Source organism: Callospermophilus lateralis, chromosome 4 (genome assembly GCF_048772815.1).
Source record: "Callospermophilus lateralis isolate mCalLat2 chromosome 4, mCalLat2.hap1, whole genome shotgun sequence".
In the NCBI taxonomy this organism is placed as follows: domain Eukaryota; kingdom Metazoa; phylum Chordata; class Mammalia; order Rodentia; family Sciuridae; genus Callospermophilus; species Callospermophilus lateralis.
Window position 1 is genome coordinate 12,968,633 of NC_135308.1, and position 21,085 is coordinate 12,989,717.

At 44.5% G+C, this 21,085-nt stretch overlaps 1 protein-coding gene across 4 annotated transcripts in view; it reads left to right on the forward strand.

Annotated features, from left to right (window-relative positions):
• Positions 1-12,097: 12,097 nt before the first annotated feature.
• Positions 12,098-21,085, forward strand: part of Loxl2 (lysyl oxidase like 2) — an 84,347-nt gene continuing 75,359 nt past the window's right edge. For 3 of the 4 annotated variants that reach the window (XM_076853583.1, XM_076853585.1, XM_076853586.1), the window contains exon 1: positions 12,098-12,231. The gene's annotated coding sequence lies outside the window, so the exon portion shown is untranslated. Of the gene's footprint in view, positions 12,232-12,784; positions 12,820-21,085 lie in introns of those variants that run through there. The other variant, XM_076853584.1, reaches the window with a different exon arrangement.

Consider the following 21,085-nt stretch of genomic DNA (forward strand, 5'->3'; position numbering starts at 1 on the left):
TCACCAAAAAGTGGAAGCAACCAAAATGCCTTTGTGTAGGTGAATGGATAAACAAACTGTGGCACATCCATATAATGGAATATTATTCAGCAAAAAAAAAATGAGGTGTCAGAAAATGAAAAGGCATGGGGGAGACTTAAATGCATATTAGTAAATGGAAGAAGCCAATCTGAATAGGCTACACACTGTAGATTCCAGTTATGTGACATGCTGAATCAGGTGAAGGTATGGGGACAGTAGAAAGGGGAGTGTTGCCCTGGGTTAGGGGAGAGGGAGAGATGAATGGAAGGAGCACATAGAATTTTTAGGGCAGTGAAACCACTCTGTATGATTAGGTAATGATGGACACTTTGCATTTGTTAAAATACAGAGAACAGGGTTTACACCAAGTATAAACACTAAGGTACAGACTTCATTAATAATAATGCATCGATATTGATTCATCAATTGCAACAAATACACCTAACTAATGCTGCATGTTAAATATTGGGGAAGCTCACTGTGTAAAGAGGGGTATAGAGCAGCTCTCTGTATTTTCCACTCAATTTTTCTATAAACCTAAAACTGCCTTAAAATTTTAAAAAGAAGGGCTGGGGTTGTAGCTCTGAAGTACAGCGTTTGCCTAGCATGTGTGGAGCACTGGGTTTTATTCTCAGCATTGCCTATAAATAAATAAAATAAAGATCCATCAACAACTAAAAGTTTTTTAAAAAAATAAAATTTCAAAAGAACTATTACTAGAAAAAATCAACTTGAGTGAGTCCAGGTCTAACGTGTCACATTCAGATAAATGAGTTTAAAACCAGCTGGTACTTGCCACATGCCAGACGCTGGGCTCTAAGCACTTTGCGTGCATGAATTCATTTCAGCTTTACAAAAATCCCATGCATTATCTCCCCTGGACAGCTGAGGACACTGAGGCCCAGAGAATGAGAGGGCTTGCTCCGTTCCTGGACTCAGACCCAGGCACTAGGGCTCTTCATCATCCAGGATCCTGCTCGGCCCTTCCTCCAATTGTGTATTTTAAGAGGGGATATAAGGGGGTGGAAGACTAATTTTAAAATCAACTTCACTTTGAAATAATTTACATAAAACCAAGCCACCCATGCTAAGTGTCCAGTTTTATGAATTTTGAACAAATGTGTGTGCCAATGTAAATGCCACCGCAGTCAAGAATAGACCATTGCCATCTCCCCACAGAGTCCCCCCACGCTCCTATAGCTTAGTGTTGACATCTCTAGTTTCTTATGAATAGAATCATACAGGATGTTACTCTTTTGTGACTGGCTGTTTTTCTCAGCACATTTCTTAAAATATTGTTTTTAGTTGTCGATGGTCACAATAGCTTTATTTTGTTTATATTTTTTATGTGGTGCTGTGGATGGAACCCAGTGCCCCACACATGCCAGACAGGCGCTCTGCCACTGAGCCACACCCCAGCCCCTTCTCAGCATATTTTTGAGATTGAATCATACTGTTGTATATATCGCCAATCTGTTCAAAGGAACCCATTTTTCCTCTTTAACAATTTTGAAGAGTGGTATTTATTTCACTTCTGTTGTTGATATTATTACGCATATTATTATGATTGAGATGAGATCTCACTAGGTTGCCAGACTGATCTCCAACTCATGGGCTCAAGCAGGTCTTTTGCCAGAGCCTTCTGAGGGCCAGGACTCCAGTCACATGCCACCACACCCAGCTGTATTTTTATTATTACATCAGCATTTTTTATTTTTGTCACAGTTAATTGTTACATATTCACAGATATTTCTATAATTGTATTCAATGAGCAATAATCAAATCAGAGTATTTAGCATGTCCATCACATCAAACATTCATCTCTGTGTGTGTGTGTGTGTGTGTGTGTGTGTTAGGAACATCAAAGCCCTCTCTTCTTGCTATTTTGAAATATACAACAGGTAATTATTAACTCTAGCCACCTCACTGTGGCATAGAATGCTAGAACCAATCTCCTGTCTAACTGTATTTTGTACCCATCAACCAGACCTCAAAGAGACCAGTTTCAGATCTGGTACCCCAGCAGGGTTAGGAGTAGGAGCTTCCCAAGCTGCTCAAACTGTACTGACCCTGGTCCAGCTTCAAGGCAGCAGAGGAACTAGGTGGCATCAGACTGGACCCTAACTGGACTTCAGGTACTACAAGTTACTAGGGGAGCCCAGCCAGCTGAGGACAGGAAGGCAGGCTACTCATGGAACTAGTCATGGAGGGCCTCTCCTTGCAGCCCTTGATTTTCTTCTCAGCTGAATCCAGGATCGCCTCCCTTTGCCTACTTCATCAGAGAAGGGGGCTGGGAAGTTTTGAGCTCCTCCAACTAAAAAAGCTTTGTACTCTTGAACATGCTGGTGACAATGAAGATCAATAATAGATCAAGGAAAAAAATAACTAAAACTCAGCCCACAGTGTGTGTGAATGTTCTGACATCCTAGAAAACAGATGATTTGAAAACGATGTGTTTTAATTGAAAACGAAGTTTCCTGGAGAAAAGGCAGGTGGATCCCCACGCACACGTGCGATTTATAATAGTGCTTTCCAGCTGATCAAAGATGCTCCTGGCCTGGGTCTTGCCTGGTGTTCCTGGTGTTGTTGCTCAACCTTCAAAGGGTCCACGCTCAGGCTGATAGTTCTCTGGGCCTTTGGTTCTATGTCTGTTAATGAGATGCTGGGATCAAAGTTCTCCAAGATTTCCTGGTGATTGTAAAACCCCATTGGTTTTGTAACTTGGCACCAAGAGCAAGTGCTCATTGTTGTGTGCGGCGCAGGCCACTAGGGGGAGCTGCCTCCTCGGAGGAAGCAGGAGGTGCCTTGTTCTGCCCAATCTTCTGTGAAGCTCTACGCTCATCAAGGAGTTTCTTAGAATGGCACAGATTTGTAATGATGAGAAACACGGAAGCCAGATCACAAAACCGATAGATATCCAGCCAACATACGACCCTGGAATGTATGTGACCAGCCAAGATTCCCTGCCCCAGGCCAAATGGGGCAATACCCTTACATTTCCAAATCTCTTTCCCAAGGGAGGGGCCAATACATTTTGCTTGCTTGCTTGCTTGCTTGCTTGCTTGCTTGGTTGGTTCCCTTTTTACTTTAACAAATAGATCACATGGAGATCTTCAGTTCTGTTTTTTAAAACTACTATTTTCTCGGGCTGGGGGTGTGGTTCAAGCGGTAGTGCACTTGCCTGGCATGCCTGTGGCCCGGGTTGGATCCTCAGCACCACATACAGACAAAGATGTTGTGTCCGCCGAAAACTAAAAAATAAATATTAAAATTATCTCTCTCTTAAAAAAAAAAAAAAAAGAAAGAAATTCTTAAAAAAAAAAAACTACTATTTTCTCCATTCTTATTAGTCTGGGAATCACTAATTAAACCTATTTCAATTTTAATCCTGCCTCATGGGCTTCCAGGTGTTTCCTGTTCAACCCGATGCACCTTACAAACACGGAATGCCTGCGAGAGGGTGGGGCACTCTACTGCCTCCCAGGGTGTCTACAGAGGTTGCAGAACGGGCCTCGAGGGTTCTGTGCACAATGAGCCCAGAAGAGAGATGCATTGAATCCATAAACTACAATATAATAGAAAGTGATACAATACAATAGAAAGTGGCTGGTCGCCCAGGAGTGGTGTGGGTTAAGTACCACGGACACACCCTGAGGAGTGTGGGTTCCTCCCTGCTCAGTTGTCCACCAGGCTCCCTGTTCATGCTTCTGGACCTTGGGCCTGGGACCACCTCATCCAATGGGCCTTCTCTTGTCACCTCTGGTGGACTAGCACCCATGGCTTCCCTCACCCTCTGTCCTCCCCATCCACCTTAGCTTTCTCCGTAGCCCTAGTCACCACCTGCCCCCTACCATAGCACTAGTCACCACCTGCCCCCTACCATGGAGTGTGTTTCTTTGCTTTTGTCTTCTCTGTCTCCTGCTCTGGGATGCAAGTGCCAGGATGGCGGCTGGCCAGGACATTAGGTGGGGCTCTCAAGGGCTCCAGCTGTCCTTTCAGGGACACGCTGTGCTTCTTGTGATGTAGGTTGGTCCAGACTATTCGGAAAATGATTTGACTTCAGAGCCTCAAAACCAGGAAAAAAAAAGAAATCAAAAGGAGTCCCGGCCTTTGATGAGCAATCCCCTATGTCCTAGGACAGTAGGGTAGTCGGGCAGGAGGTGCTGCCTTCCCTTTGAGGGGAGTCTCCAGATGTGAGGAAGGAGGAGTTGGCAGCTCTCCTCCCGGGAGGCCTCCTTCCTGCACCTCAGGAGCAGATGTGGCAACAGCACACCTGCACTGTGCAAGGACCAGGCCGGGACTGTCCTAAGACCCTCTGTGCATGTGCATTCAGCTCCTTTCCCCCAGGAGAATTGTGAGTGAGATGCTCCTTACAGATAAGGTAACTGAGGGGAAAGCACCCGCTGTCCAAGACAGGAAATTGTGGGGCCAGGGTTTGAACCCAGGTTCTCTGACTGCTCAAGCATGCTCTGAGTTCGTCATCTGGCTCTGCCTTGGCAGCAGTACAGGACCTGGGGCAAAGATGGAGGGTGGGACACCCGGACTTAAACCCAGCACCCTGTCATTTTGTTTCATCTAGAACAGGCGTCCACTGCCATTCTGAAGTAGTGCAACTTCTCTTGGTTTCAGTCCAACAAAAAGTACACCAAGAAATTACTATGTGCAAGCTTCCAATGCTCATTTTCTCTTGGGAGGAGGGGCGTGGTGAAGTACAGATTGGCTTGCTGAGATACGCCTCCAGTATGGGGCACTTATTACTGGTGATTACCTTTAATCATCCCAGGCTGACCACTGGTCAGCGCTGAAGCTCCAAAGTAATTACTTCACTTCTCTGGGCCTCAGCTTTCTCAATTGTAACAATTAGCAAGAACCACACTCTGCTGCTCCATAAACATTACTCTTACAAAGATAATTGCAATGATGTAATTGGTACTAGTAAAACATTGTAAACAACTTACGTTCAACAATGGAGAAATGGCCCCCTGACATGGTAGAAGACACTGAAATAATCAAGAACCACTAAAAATTACATTAAGAATCAACACGAAATAACATGATGAGAAATCATGATATGGAAACTGTATTATAATTTGGTGGGGAAAATATCCTGAGGGAAATAACTGAAGCTATTAAGTGTTGACCAATAGCAGCAAGATGGTACAAGAGATATCGCCTGCTCATATCCCATGGAAACCATTCTGCACCCATCCACAGCAAAATTCACTTAGTGGGATCTCAGGATTATGGCTGGAGGCTGTGGAACCCTGCTGGATCTAGACCTAGGAGATTATTAGGAGAGTGCAGACCCACAGCCAGGTGGCACACCCACTGATTGAACCTCTGGGGTCAAGCCTGGAAATAGTTCTGTTCCTTGAGGGGCGTGGCTAGAGCCCTGTTTGGCTTTGAGCTGCAACTCAAACCATCTGCCAAAGGGTCCAAGAGGAGTCATGGGTACATTCAAGTGTCTCACTGAAGAGGTTCATCTGTCCATCAACATCCATATTGCAGTAGGCTTGACAGCTGACCTATGGCTCAGCTTCCACTCCCATTTCTGGTAGTTCTAGTGTAATACAAGGACCCCGAGGGAGGATAGCCCATGTCTTACACTCTTGGAGTCCATCTGAACCTCTGTGACAGGTGGATCCCCAGAGGGCCCAGTTGTGGCTCCAGCCCCTTGCATGGCACTTGGAGAACCATCTCACTTGTGCAGGGAACTGTTGAGAGACCTATGCCCATTACATTACCAGAGGCTTAAGGCCTCTGTCTCTCAACAAATTCTCAAGGGGCCCAGGCTAAGATCTAACCCTCACTTATCTATAGTCAGGCCTATGCAGGGCTCTGCTGGGAGGCATGCCCATCTGGGCTTCTGGGCAAGGCTTCCAGGCCCTGCTCAGATTTCCCACACAAAAGCATTGAAGTAGAAAGCTTATTTAAAGAAATTATAGAAGAGAACTCCCAAATGTGGCAAAAGATACAAATATCTACGTACATGAAGATTAATAGTCACCAGTAAGATTCAATCCAAATAAGAGTACTTGAAGACAAATTACTAACCAATTGTCAAAGACAAAGAAAGGACTCTTAAAGTAGCAAGAGAGGAAAAAAGGAAATAATAGAGGGTGCTTGGGGGCAGGAAAGATAGTAGAATGAGAGGGACATCATCATCCTAGGTATATGTATGACTGCACATATGGTGTGACGCTACATTGTGTACAACCACTGAAATGAAAATTGTGCCACAATTGTGTACAATGAATCAAAATGCATTTCATATATACCTAATTAAAATTAATTAATTTTTAAAAAGAAGAAGAAAATAACATATAAAGGATATCAGTATGTCTATCAGCAAATTCTCAGCAGAAACCATACCAGCCAGGAGAAATGGAATGATATATTCAAAAGATTGAAAGATTAAACTGCCAACCAAAAATACTATTCCCAGCCAAACTGTTCTTCAGAGAAAGAGAAAAGCCGGGTGTGATGGCATCCACCTAGAATCCCAGCAACCGTAGAGGCTGAGGCAGGAGGACTTCAAGTTCAAGGCCAACCTCAGCAACTGATTGAGACCCTGTCTCAAAATAAAAATAAGAAGGGCTGTGGAGGTATCTCAGTGGTAAAGTGCCCCTGGGTTCCATCCCCGGTCCAAAGAAAAAGAAAAGAAAGAAAGAAAAGAGAGATAAAGACTCCCAGACAAACAAAAGCTGAGGGCATTCATCACCACCTGGCTTACCTTAAAAGAAAGGCTGAAGGGTATCCTCCAAGGTGAAAGAAAAGGATGTTAGTGAGGAACATGAAAACATCAGAAAGCATAAAACTCACTGGTAAAAATGAGCATAAAATCAAATTCAGAATATTCTAATATGGTAATATGGATTGTAAACCACTTTTATCTTTAGTAATTTAGGCTAAGTTATTAAGATAATAATAGTTGCAATAAATTGTTGAGGGATATGCAACAAAATGATGTGAGCTATTGCATCAAAATTTCAAAATGTGGTGGGGGAAAGGAGTTGAGGTGTGGATGGTTTTTAAATGCAGTCAAAATTTAGTTGTTATCTGCTTAATATCATCTATTATAAGATGTTTTTTTGCAAGCCTTATAGTAACCACAAAGCAAAAACCTGTGACACACTTTAAAATAAAAAGCAAGCATCAATGCATAATACTAGAGAAAAATCATTTAACAACAAAGACAGTAAGGGAGAAAGAAAGGAAAAAGGGATACACAAATCAACTAGAAAACAAATAACAAAAAGCGATAATAAGTCCTTATCTATCCATGATTACATTGAACGTAAATGAATTAAATTTTCCAGATAAAAGCCATTTGGTAACCAAATGGATAAGAAAACAAATGCCAACTACATGCTCTCTAACAAGAAACTCCCTTCACCTGTGAGGACACTTCCAAAGGAGAGTGAAGGAATGGAAGAAGACATCCCAAACTCTAGAAATCAATAATAGGAAGATGCTCCTACTTTACAAATGTGAAAATTTAACTTAAGAAGAAAGGAAATAATAACAGAGCAGAAGTAAATGAACTAGAGTCTAAAGAAATACACACAGTCAATAAAACAAAAGGTTGGGTTTTTTTTTTTTTTTTTTTTTGAGAAGATAACCAAAATTGACACATCTTTAGTCAAGACTAAGAGAGAAAAGACTCAAAATCAGAAACAAAAAATGATACTACTGATACCACAGAGGCTATAATGAATATGCCAACAAATTGGGTAACAAGAAGAAATAAATAAATTCTTAGACTCAACATACCAAGATTAAACTAGGAAGAAAGTCTGAACAGACCAACAACAATGAGACATTGAATCAGTAATCAAAAGTGCCCATCAAATAAAAGCCCAGGACCCAAGGGCTTCACTGCTGAATCTTACTAAAAGCTTAAACTGATATAAAAACTTCTTGGACTATTCCAGAAAATTAAAGAGGAGAAATTCTTCCAAACTCATTCAACAAGGCCAGAATAACCCAGATACCAAAACCAGACAAGGACACAATAGAATAAGAAAACTACAAACCAGTATCCTTGACGGATATAGATAGAAAGAACTCAACAAAATATTAGCCAACAGCACATTTAAAAGATCATTATATGATCAATTGTGATTCACTCCAAAGATGCAAGGATGGTTTGACATAGGCAAATCAATAAACATGGTACCTCACATTAACAGATGGAAGGATAAAACCATATGATCATTTCCATATGCAAAAAAATTTTTTTTTATTAAATCCAAAAGTCCTTCATGATAAAAAACCTTCAACAAATTAAGCATAGAATGAATGGAGCTTAACACCATAAAGAACAAGTATGATTAATTCACAGCCGACATCACACTGAACAGGGAAAAGTCAAGAACTTTTCCTTTAAACTTGGGATGTCTGCTTTCATCCCTTCTGTTCAACACGGTCATGGAAGGCCTCACCAGGGCAATTGGATGAGAGAAAGAAATAAAAGGCATCCAAATTGAACACAAGGCATTAAATTCCTGGCATAAGAAGCCCTAAGGAATCCACCAAAAACCTCTTAAAACTAATAAATCAATTCCATAAAATTATAGGATGCAAAGTCAACATACAAGAATCAGTATCATTTATTCTTGCCAATTGCAAGCTAACTGAAGCAGAAATTAAGAAAACAGCCCAGTTACAATAGTTGTAAAAACAAATAAAATACTTAGGAATAAATTTAACTAGGAACTAAAGGAAATCTATGCCCAAAATATAAAATACTTATAAAAGAATTTAAAAAGAATACAAATAATGGAAAGACATCCTATATTCATGAATTGGAAGAATTAATATTACAATAGTAATATCCATATTGTCCAAAACAATCTACAGATTCACACTGTTTGGTGGGAATGTAAATTAGTATAGTCACTGTGGAAAACAGTATGAAGATTTCTCCAAAAATTAAAAGTAGAACCACCATAGGATCCAACAACCCCAATACTGTGTATACATCCAAAGGAAATTAAATCAGTATGTTGAGGAGACATCTGCACTTCCATCTTTACCGCAGCACTATTCACAATGGCCAAAATATATCATCAACTGAAGTGTCCACCAACAGACGGACACAGATGTATGAAGAAAATGTGATACACAATAGAAACACTGTGTCAGTCAGCTTTTCATCACTGTGACCAAAAGGCCTGATGACAACAACTTGGAGGAGAAAATGTTTATTTGGGGCTCAGGGTAGATATGAGATACAAAATGACGTTTTGATACATGGATCAGAGCTCTCCGTCCATGGCTGGTCAACTCCATTACTCTGGACTGAAATGAAGCAGAACATCATGGTGGAAGGGCATGGAGGAGGAAGACAATTCAGCTCATGGCAGACAGAGAGGGGAGAGAGGGAGAGACAGAGGGAGGGGGAGAGGAAGAAAGAGGGTGGAGGGGGAATATGAATGAGTATGCGTGTTCAAGGAACCAGGGACAAGGTTTAATATCCAAGAGCATATCCTCAGTGACCTGCTTCCTCCAGTTGTGTCCAGTCCACAGTGGTACATGGTAAATTCAGTAGTCTATTAAATTATTTATCCACCAAGTGGATTAATCCACTGATGAGGTTAGAGTTCTGATCATTGCCTAAAGGCCCTACCTGAACCTTCCTGCACTGGGGACCGTGCTTTAAAAACATGATCTTTTCAGGGGACATTTCTTAACAATCACACACACACACACACACACACACACACACACAGAATGTGATCTTGTTATTTGTGACAACATGTAAGAACCTGGAGGGCACTGTGTTAAGTGAAATAAGCAAGGCACAGCAAAACAAATGCCACATCGTCTCACTCTTGTGTAAAACACAAAAATGTTATCTCATTAAAACAGGATAGAACAGTGGTTACCAGAGGCTGCAGAGGACAGGGGAAAGGGAGAAGGAGAGGGGGTGGTCAGTGGGCACAATGCTAGGGTTAGATTGGAGGAACAAGTTCTTGTGTTCTATGCACAGTAGTGTGACTAGTTATCAATAATGTGTTGTATATTTCAAAAGAGAAGAGGATTTTGAATGTTCCCGCCCCAAATCAATGAAAGATGTATAAGGTGATGGAAACCCTGATTTGATAATTCAATAATGTATCCATGTATCAAAACATCATTTTGTATCTCATAAAATGAAAAGTAGAGCTACCATAGGATCCAGCAATTTCATATGGTCTGATTGTTTCACAAGAAGCTTACTTTTCTTCAGAACCAGACAAAACAGTTTTCAAAGTTGGTTTCCTTTCATTTTATATCTTATTAGTTAATGCTTTAGCAAGAGGGTTTGGACCCGTTGTGGAGGGATGGGAGAAAAAGGAGAGGGAAGAAGAGAGAGCTCAGTTCCACCAGCATTTATTGAGCATTTGCTGTGTACAGGCACTGTACAAGATATTGACAGTGATAGTTGAGTGACATCTCAAAGAACTAGGTGTTGCTAGGCAGACAACCAATAAGGCAATGGTATGGTCAAAGGTCCTGGGGATGAGACAGCAGGCACTAGAGGACAGCAAGGAAGGCCAACAGCAGTGAGGAGTGTGCGGTTGAGAGACAGGTATGTTGGAAATGAGCAAGTCACTTTGTCAGCTGCACCAACGGGTTTGGATTGCATTCTGAGGGCCCTGGAGCCACTGTGTATTTTGTTGTTGTTGTTCTGTTTTTCAATTTTCAACTGAAATTGTATTGGGTGTAGTAAGTTCTACATAATTCTATCATAGTTTCTTGGCTGCACTTCAGATACTGAACTGTTCCTACACCACAAACACATCTCCCCTTGACTTCTTATGATCACACCCCGCTCTCCTACTGGTCCTCTGCCTGTGAGACCCCTGGCTAATTCAAATCTCAAGGGGCCTGAGAAGCCCCCATTTTTGCCTCTGAGATCTCTCAGGGGATGGAGTGGGCTTGAGTTGGGGTGCCAAGTTTGGAGTTGGCCACGGTCATGGGAATGTCCAGAGGCCAAGGAGGAAATGTCCTGGTGGATGGATTTGCAATCCCATGACTGAGGAGAGAAGCCTGGGTGGGAGGGGAAACCTGGTACTCACCACCTGTCACCGCTGGTGTGGAGCTCTGCCTAGGGCACAGGGAAGAGGAGAGGACTGAGGAGGAGTCCCCAGGATTGCCACCCTAAAGTCAGTGTCTGTCCTAGAAGAGCTGACAGTTCCCTTCCCTACAGAGGACCCCCAGCTGGTCCTTTGTTTTAGAACTGGCTGCTTCCACCGTCAAAGCCTTGCTCTTGCAGGAAGGGCAATCTGTACAGAGGGCTTTCCCTGGCCTTAGGACCCAGCCCCACTGCAAACCTCAGAGCCAGACATGTTATGTCCTTCTGCACCATGTCCACCCGCTAGCTGTGTCTCCTTCAATTTCTGGAGTGCAGGGCTTGTTAATCTGGGGCCTGGTGCAGCAGTGGGGATATGTGTGTGGGGAGGAGACTTGGAGGTCACAGGATCCAAAGCCTTTAATTTGCAAAGGAGAAGACTGGTCCTGGGGGAAGAGAGACTAGGCCAAGACTCAGATGTGATCTGCTGGCAGAAAGGGGGCTGTTTGTTTTCATGTTCGGAATCTGTTTCCACCTACAGGTGAAGGGAAGTGAAACCCAAGCGAGATAGATGAAAATCTGTGATCCACTTTCGCGCCTTACTTTTTATTGAGCGTCTACTAAGTGCCAGGGAGGGCTAGGGTTTGGGATATGGAACTGGATGATACTGGTATAAATGAGGACATCGAAGGGTTAAATTCGGGAGCGCTGTGGGGTCGGGATTGGGAGTCTCCCCTGCCGGAAAAGTGCACCCTTTTCCCGCCTGCTCCTCCGACTCCGGAAACCTGGGCGCGAAGAGCCTGGGAAGGGCTGCCCCGCTGGCTGGCGCGCAGCCTCCCCCGCAGAGCCCCCTCTGGCCCGGGAGTGGCCGCTCTCGAATTACAACAAAGGGGGCTGGAGGCCCGGCCTGTGGCTGTGACCGTAGTCGGCCAAGGGGGTGGGTCCAGGGAGGGGTTTGCCGCCCGATTTGGCTTAAAAGTACGGGGGAACGAGCGGAGCCGCGACTCCGGCGCGCGGCTCCCTGGGCTGGGGTTCGCCTTCGCTCTTCCGAACGGCCGAGAACCCTGCCTGCAGCTGCGGCGACGGGAGCGGAGAGGGGCCACCGTGGAGAGCCCAGTCCCGGCCCGGCCACAGCGGACCCCTGCTGCCAAGTAAGAGCGCGCGTCCCGCGCCACCCTTCCCACGGCGGTTCTAGGGAAAGCTGGGGCGTCCCCGGGGTCTCCAGGCTCGGCTCCCCACCGGGCCGCCCCTCCGCCCAAGTCCGGATTCCCGGGACCTGAGCGGTGGGCACCCGCTGAGCGAAGGCTCCTTGCGGGGAGCGCGCGAGGACGTGCAGGCTGGCGAGTCCCCTCCGACGCCGGGGCCCCGCCCAGCCAGCCCCACCTCGCCCGGGCCGGGGGAGGCGCTGCGGCTGGCGCGCCCCGGAGCTCGGCTCCCTGCTAGACTGGAGCTCCTGTGGCCCGGCAGGGCGCAGCCCGTGGAGCCTCGTTGCGCGCTGGGTGCCTCAGAGGGTGCAGCGTGGGGACAGCGACGTTGGGGACTGCGAATGTGATCGGAGTTTTGGCTTTTGAGATGTGGAGCGCTCTCAGGGGTGGGAGGTCAGGGCCACGCAGGAGTGCCCCGGAGCGAGCCCTGCCGTTGGAGACACGCGGTCCCCACTTCGAAGTCTCTCTCCCTGGCTCGTCTGGGGACCTGGAACCTCTCCCGCTATATCACCGAGGAAACATCGAGCCACGGCGGTGCGTGCAAGATCTCCCCGGGGTAGAGCGAACCCCAATCTGAAGCGATTAGTCCCGCGGTCCCCTAGGCCCACAACTTTCACGCAGGCGCTTTGCCCACCCTGCCTCCCCTCCTTGGTCAAAATCTGCCAGCGCTCGAGTGTAGCTCCCTGCTCGAGGTGTCGCGGTGGAGGAGTGCAAGGGGAGGGGCAAGCAGCAGAACCCGGGTGGGGTTGGGTGGGGGACTGAGTTACTCAATATGCTTAGGAAACTTTAAATCGTGATGAGAGGGGAGATGCATGACAGCCAGAAACATGCCCCCAAATCTTGCAGCTGAGGAGGTAAAATCAGCCCAACCAATTACTTTTTGCAGAGAAGGAAAAGTACCGAAGCTGAAGGCCACTAGGTTAGTCAGCGTGGGAACTCAAACCCATAACCCTTTTTCCAGGGCGCTCCCTTGCACCACTGCTACCCTGTCTGTCTTAGAGCACCCAAAGCCCTTTTGTGGTCTTCGGGGAAATCCATTAGGTTATTTCTGTTATCTAATACTTAATGGCCAGGCATGGGGCTTAGGATGGAAGATAAGAGTTCATTGCTCTGGTCAGTTCCCAGATAAATGCCTGACTCACCAGACCCTGCCTTGGATAAAATTTTAATCTCCTTGCCTGCCTTTGCCCTTTCCCCTTCCTAGACCTTAGCCCCTGAGATGTCCTTCAAACCCATGGCAAAAATGCACGCATCCTGTGGGTCCCAGGTAGCTCTCCCCCAGGGGGTTGGATCTCAGTGGTGTGTGTGTGTGTGTGTGTGTGTGTGTGTGTGTGTTTGCTTGTCCTCTGTGACTGTGCTAAACAGTGTCTTGGTGGCAAAAGATAAATATGAAACTCAGGTCCAAGGCAAGGCGTGCACTTACCCTTACATGTTGCCTGACATTTTGATGCTTCCCAGACAGGAGATTCTAGGAGGATACTTCTTTTTATCTCCTCTGCAGCTGGGCTCCTTGCCTGGCCTCTTCTGGCCTCTTCCCAAGTCCTTACCCTCTGACCTCTGGATGACCACTTTGAAAGGGCCTTGTGGAGGAAACAGATTTTCTGTGCTCTGGACGTGACAATCAGAAAGCTGACTAATGTCCCAGAAAATTCTGCATTGTTTATTTAAATGCTTTTTGAATCTGAAAAATTTCAAATATGCACTAAAGTAGAGAGGAGGGTAGAATGGACCCCCATAAACATCTCGGTGAGCTTCAGCTGTTATCAGCGTTTGTTGCACATAAATCTGTGCTCTTCCTCCTTTTTTCCATTGATGTATTTTAAAAGCAAATACCCGACATTGTGATATTTCATCCCTACATAATTCAGTGTGATCTTTAAAGATATTTAATATCTGTGGTGCCATTATTATACCTAAGAAAATGCATGAAAATTCTTTGGCATCCATCACTGTTACCAAGTCTAGATTAAAAATTTTACCCCAAAATTTCTTTTTGTGGTTGCTCTGAGTTCCTTTGATTCATATAATTTGTTAAATTCCTATTGTACATTATTTCTTTCAAACCACCTTCTTATCAAATTGTTGTTTGATTCTTGCAACTTCCCACTAAAGAGTGAGAGGGGTATAATTGAATTCATTTTACACTAATGAAACTTGAAAACAGATGAGTCGTCCAGATGGCACAGCTGCCACCAGGGAAGCCTGCATCTGACGGACCCACCTCTCGCTTATGGGCAGCAGCCCTTCTGCTCTTCTTTAGGAAGACCTGCTCATGGAATATCAGAGGCTTTCTAAAGACTTGGCCTTGCCTTGCTTCACCTGAGCACTCACTTCCTCTATACGTGCTGTCAGAAATCCCTGTGGAACCATTTAGTAATTGGCCATTTGGTGCTTGAGATAAATGAGCTGCAGAATCAAGAAGTCTGGGTTTGTTTCCAAGCTTATTGGACAACTCTAAGAAAGCAACTTGCCTCTCGAGGGCTCTGGGATAGGGGTTCAGGGGCCTCTGAGCTAGGTAGCATTGTTTTTCTCATTCTCTGGCTTCTTGATCTAAAAGTAGGATGTGTGAAATGACTGCAGCTGGGCTTCCTGGAAGAAGCAAAGCCCCAGGAAGAAATTTGGTAGAGAACAGTCACCCCACTATGAGTGTTGCTTGGCTGCTTTGGCAGCTGGCATCTTCTTCACTCCTGAGACAAGGAAGTAGAGCAGAGATATAGCTTAATTTATGGACAGCTTTGTTAGTTCTGCCTTTGTTTGGTGAGGATCTCCAACATGCTTTGAGCATCTTTATTACTTGTTTATTTGCTTTTGAAATGGGGTAATAAGATTTTTTACATCTTAACACTTGGAATCCTCCTTCCTTGGTAGGCAGTGTGAAAAAAAGTAAGCCTTTGTTGCTGGACTCCTAGGCTATGTGCTTTTATGTTCATTGTACTGAAATAGGCAACCAACAGATCTTCCATAACAGAGTCAGTTGGGGGCAGAGAAATGGGGGGAATCCCATCCCATCATCCAACTGGAGGAACTCAAAAGAGGCAGAACATTCACCTTCAGGCACACTGTTTTCTGGCAGCCATACATGCTCTTCCCCGTTAGCTAATAGACTGCTGGGGGTGGGGGGTAGATTCATAGGTGATTCACATTAGCACCTGCAGTTGCAAGAGCAACATGGCTTTCTTCATCTTATAGTTTAGGAGTCTTAGGAGGGATCCTTCCCGCCCCTATGGGCTGTCTAGCTACACAAGAGCAGCTTGCAATCACCACTGTGGTCAGTCTGTGTGGCAGTTACACCCTGGTGGACCATTTGCAGCCTCAGATGAAGTGGCTGAAGCCCACCTGGCTCTAGGGCCATAGAACCAGCAAGACCAGTAGTTGTGGTAGGAAGGGAAGAGCCAAGCAAATACCACCGGGGTGCAGCAGCAGCTGTAGGTACCCAACAAATCTTAGGCTTCAGCCTTGTCGAAATTGAAGCAAGTCTTAGAAACTTCTCAGCCTAGTAATTCTGTAGATGCACTCCTGTCCTTGAGTGTGGTGTGTGCTCAGTAGGGAAGACAACCTGTGTGTTGGCTGGTTTCCCATACACTGTCAGAGAACTCTCTAGGCTCCAGGACCACCTTTGCAGAATAGCCACTTGCTGGAGGATGATAAATCACAACAGTGACAGTTTAGACATCTATCCAGAGTTTTAAAGAATATTTCACACTTCCCTTGATAAAAACAATTTTACCAGGAAAATTGTGTTTGGAAAATAAGGATGTTTGAGCAACAATGCTTTTAGCAGACAATGAGGATGTAGGTAAGATCACAGCTGATCGGCTCTTCTCATACTAGGTTTTTGATTCCTTCACTTGGGACACCTTTAGAATTATACTTATTTCCTCTGTATCTGTGAGTTCAGTTTTCGTAGATTCGACCAACCATGGATTTAAAGTACTTTTTTATTCTGGAAAGTTTCCAAAAGCAAAACCTCAGTTTGCCATGTACTGAATGCTGTGCAGAATCCATATGAATGAAGTGATGTGTGGGCATTGTGTTAGGTATTAAAAGTAGCCTAAAGATGATTTAAAGTACATAGGAGCACTGTGTAGCTTATAGGCAAATACTGTGCCATTATACAAGAGACTTGAGTATCTGCAGATTTGGATATCTGGGGAAGGTGGGGGCTGGAAACAATCTCCCCTAGATACCAAGGGACAGTTATATACTATTATGTGCAAATGGCAGTATGTTTTCTCTTTAGTTTTTTCATTGCCAGAAATCATGTCAGACAAGCACACACAGCTGCTCCTATGTGTGTCTTGTGGCAATAGTTCCCACATGTGCTCCTTGATGTATTGCCAGCATAATGTATAACTTCTGCAAAAATAATGCCATTTGCCTATGAAATATATACTTTATGAGAAGGTAACTTGTGTTGATGACTCATGAACAGCATAATTTTCAGTTTCTTTGTAATGTCCTTGAGCTTGACCCATGAACTGCTCCCTTCCCCAGCCTTCCTGATGGACTATTTGTGGACCTAGCTGGCATAGCCCAACTTTTTAGAGGGCCTGCATGACTCAAAGATGTAAGAGGAAGGACTCCCCCCACACACATATCTTTCTGAAACTTCTCTAAACAAATACAACTATAAAATTGAATAATGTATATTTTTAAAATAAGCCATTTTTTTCCCCAAGAATAGCATATGTAGGTAAAATGACAATACTAAGTATATACCTGGACGAACTTTTTCATTGCATTTGCTTTTATCATGGTAACTAAACATAATATAAAACTCACCATTTTAACTAGTTTTAATTGTATCATTTGGTGGCATTAAGCACATTCATAGAGATGTGCTGCTCTCACCACTGTCCATCTCCAGAACTTTACCATTTTCCAAAACAGACACTCTATAATGTTAAACACTACTAACTTTCCATCTCCCTATCCCACCCTTGGTACCCACCATTCTACTTCCTGTCTCTGTGAGGTTGACACCCTGTTTGTCCTTTTGTGATGACTTATTTTACTTAGTTCAATGTCTTCAAGTTCCTTCCATGTTGTAGTATGGGATTTCCTTCCTTTTAAAGTTGAAATAGTATTCCATTGTCCATATGTACCACATTTAATTTATCCATTCATCCATTGATGGAGGTCATCTCCCTGATTTTGTGAGGAATATGCTTCTATGAACATTGGTGTTCATGCCATTGTAACTACCACCTAGGTCAAGAACACATCATTACCAGGAATGCATGAGTTTAAGGGTAAAGCAGGAGGGTTCCAAGATGTTTTTCACCCACATCCAGAAGCTTCAACTACACCTTAAGGTTTTGGGATTGGACGTTCATTTTCTCTACCACGAGGGGTTTGGAAGAGGTGTTTGAAAAACTACAGTTTGCAGTCTAGAAGACCACTAGAATAGTTGTGAGATTGATGCAAGTTCTTTCCTTAAAATATCCAGGGAAGGAAGTTTACCATATGTGGGTCTTGTAGTTATAGCTGACTTCAGCCCTCACGCTGGGTCTCATTCTTCAAGGATCCCATAGCAAGGAGTGGGGGGGGGTTCCAAACCACATGGAGAACTCCTGCTCATATGTCGCTTCTGCTGGGCATGGCTCATAAGCCCCAGGAGGGGATTCTCTGGGCATGTCTGCCTTCCTGCCTCACTTTCCTTCCTTCCTCTTTCCCTTCTCACCTGGTCTTCTTTCTACTTTTTTTTTTTTCTTTTTAACTAAAACAATGTATTGGTGACTCCTGATTCCCTACTGTGCCAGACACCCTGTCAGTCACCTTAGGAGACCACTCCCACCAAAACCAACCAACCAACCAACCAACCAAACAAACAAAAACAAGGTGTGATATTTGACATGTGCATTTTAAAATGAATCTACAGCCAAGAGTAATATTCTGATGCGTGGCAACCAAGTGCCCAGTGCTAACAGCAGCCTTACAAGGAGGCAGCCCAGGGAAGAGAGACTCCCAGCAGGCTCTCTGGAGCTGCCTTGCTGTGCTCTTGGGTGCCCATCGCCAAGTCAACAGTGATTCTCTAAACGCTTTGAAACTGCCTGGATCCACTGCTCACAGCATCCTGCTAAACTTGAGGCACAAGCACCAAACACTTCAGTGACTAAGAAGAAACAAATTTCAGACATCGGTGAAACCCAGTGGAGTCCCTAATCCTTTTCAGCAGCACTTGTGACTTTCTTAAACCCTTACTCCTCGGGTGGTTTTTTTTTTTTTTTTTTTCCTTCTTCTTCTTCTTCCTTTCCTGCAGCTCTTGGAGCCATGCCCATCTCTACCACCTCTTTCGGTTATCCGGTCGCCCCAATGTCACGACGTCATGGCGTCACCCGCTGCTGTTTTTCTGGGGAGTTTTGAGAGTCCCCCACCTGGCTTCCCTTCCCCTGGTCTTCACCCACGCAAACCCGTCTTCGGGGATAGCCTTCTGATCCTTCTAGGGCGGGCTCAGTGAGCTGTTCCTGAAAGGAACAAGAAGGCAAACGTTTTACACTCGATGAGCCACGTGGTCTCAGTGGCAGTGACAGGCTCTGTTTTAGTGTGGAAGCGGCCGCGGGCAGCACGAAGAGGGCTGTGGACGGCGGTGTCCCAGCCACCTTTATTTGTGGATTTGGCTCCCAGCGGAGGTTCGCCGACCCCTGCTCTAGGTTACAGGTCAGCCCGCATCACCCTGCTGCGACCCTTCCCTGCCCCGCGCCCCCTTGAGGGGAAGCTCGTCTTTCTCAGCATGGCCTTTGGCCTGCCAGTCTAGCCTCACCCCTCCCTGCCTCCCTCCCTCATCGTGGCCACTTCCCGGGTCTGCCCTGATTCATCTGGGGTTCTGAATTCCCGGAACCCCTGTGTTATGTCAGACCCGCTGCACCTGCCGCAGGATGATGGCCAGTGCCCCTCCCCCCACACCTGCCAATCAAACTCTCTCTCTTCTTCCCAACCTGCGCAAGGGGTCAGCTGCCCAGAACCTTCCCGGCTGCTCTTCCCCAAGTAGACCACTGCCTACCAGTTCTCTCTGGACCTTGGATTTAGTTCTTATTAATTCTCAAAGTCTATGGTGAATTCCTCAGACCGTATCAGATTCATTTTTGAATTCCCAGTGCTCGACACTGTGTTTACCACCTAGAGGATCCTTAATAAATAGATATGACTAAACTGTCATTAAGTAGATTCTTTGACAGCCATATTGAGATGTGATTCATATACCACACAATTTGCCCATTTAAAGAGTATGCATCAATGGATTTTAGTATATTCATGGAGCTGTGCAAATATTACTGCAGCCAGTTTTATAGCATTTCCGTCAACACAAAAGAAGCCTGCCCTTAGGCATCAACCATATCCTTTCACCCACCCACCTGAACAACCGCCAGGCTACTTTCCGTCTCTGTATGGCTGATTCTGGTTATTTCCTATAAATGGAATCATATAATATTTGGGTCTTTCGTTTGGCTTATTTCACTTCACATAATGTCTTCAAGCTTCATCCATGTTGTTATCATGTGTTAGTCTTTATTTTGTATGGCCAAATAATATTCCAGTGTGTTATACCACATTTTGGTTATCCAGTCATTGCTGAGGGGCATTTAGACTGTGTACACCTTTTGGCTCTTATGAACAATACTGCCTTGAATGTTCTTGTACAAGTTTTGCCTGAACTTATACAAGAACTTGTTTTTTTAGGGTGGAAGAGCTGGTTCATGTGGTCATTCTATGCTTAATGTTTTGAGGGACCACCAAACTATTTTTCATTGTTGATTGCATAATTATAAATCCCCACCAGCAATCATGAGTATTCTAATGTCTCCACATCTTTACCAACACTTGACACTTTCTACTTTAAAAAAAGAAGAAGATTATAGTCATTTTAATGGTATAAAATGGGATCTTGTTGTGGTTTTGGTTTATATTTATCTAATGACTAATGATGTTGAGCAAATGTTGGTGTGCTTGTTATCTGTATACTTTCTTTCAATTCTTTGCCTCTTTCTTTCCTCCTCCTCCTTCTCCTCCTCCTGTCTGTACTGGTGATGGAACCCAGGGCCTCCTACCTGCTAGGCAAATGCTGTACCATTGAATTATACTCCCAGGCCTTTGCCTAATTTTTAATTGGGTTGCTTGTCTTTTTATTGTTGAATCATAGGAGTTTTTACATATTCTGGACTCCAGACCCTTATCAGACATGATTTACAAATATTATCTCCCAATCTGTGGCTTGTATTTTTCTTTTCTTGATGATGCCTTTTCTTTCCAGTTCAAATCACACTTACTTAACATCTATTTGGTGAAAATAGAACCAGAAAGGTAAAAATACAGGTACTCACCATCTCGGGGGCTCACTGTCTTAGAAGGAGATGAATGCAGCAGATGACAGGACAGAGGAATAAATACAGTGGATACTTGGCCACTGCCCTGCTTTGCCACCCCCATCACAGCTGCTCTGGATTGAGAAGCACCTGAATGGTGTGTTCTTCTTCTTCTTTTTTTTTTTCTTTTCTTTTTTTTAGTTGTAGATGGACACAATATCTTTATTTAATTTATTTATGTATATGTGGTGCTGAGGATCGAACCCAGTGCCTCATGCATGCGAGACAAGTGCTCTGCCACTGAGCTACACACCAGCCCCTGCACAGTATCTTTTGATGCATAGAAGTTTTTAGTTCTGATGAAATCCAATTTCGATGTTTTTCCCTTTATTGCTGTGGTTTTGCGTCTTACATTGTCTAAGGAGGTCCCGAATATTTACCCTTATGGTTTCTTCTCAGAGTTTTACAGTTTTAGCTTTTGCCTTTGGTCTTTGATT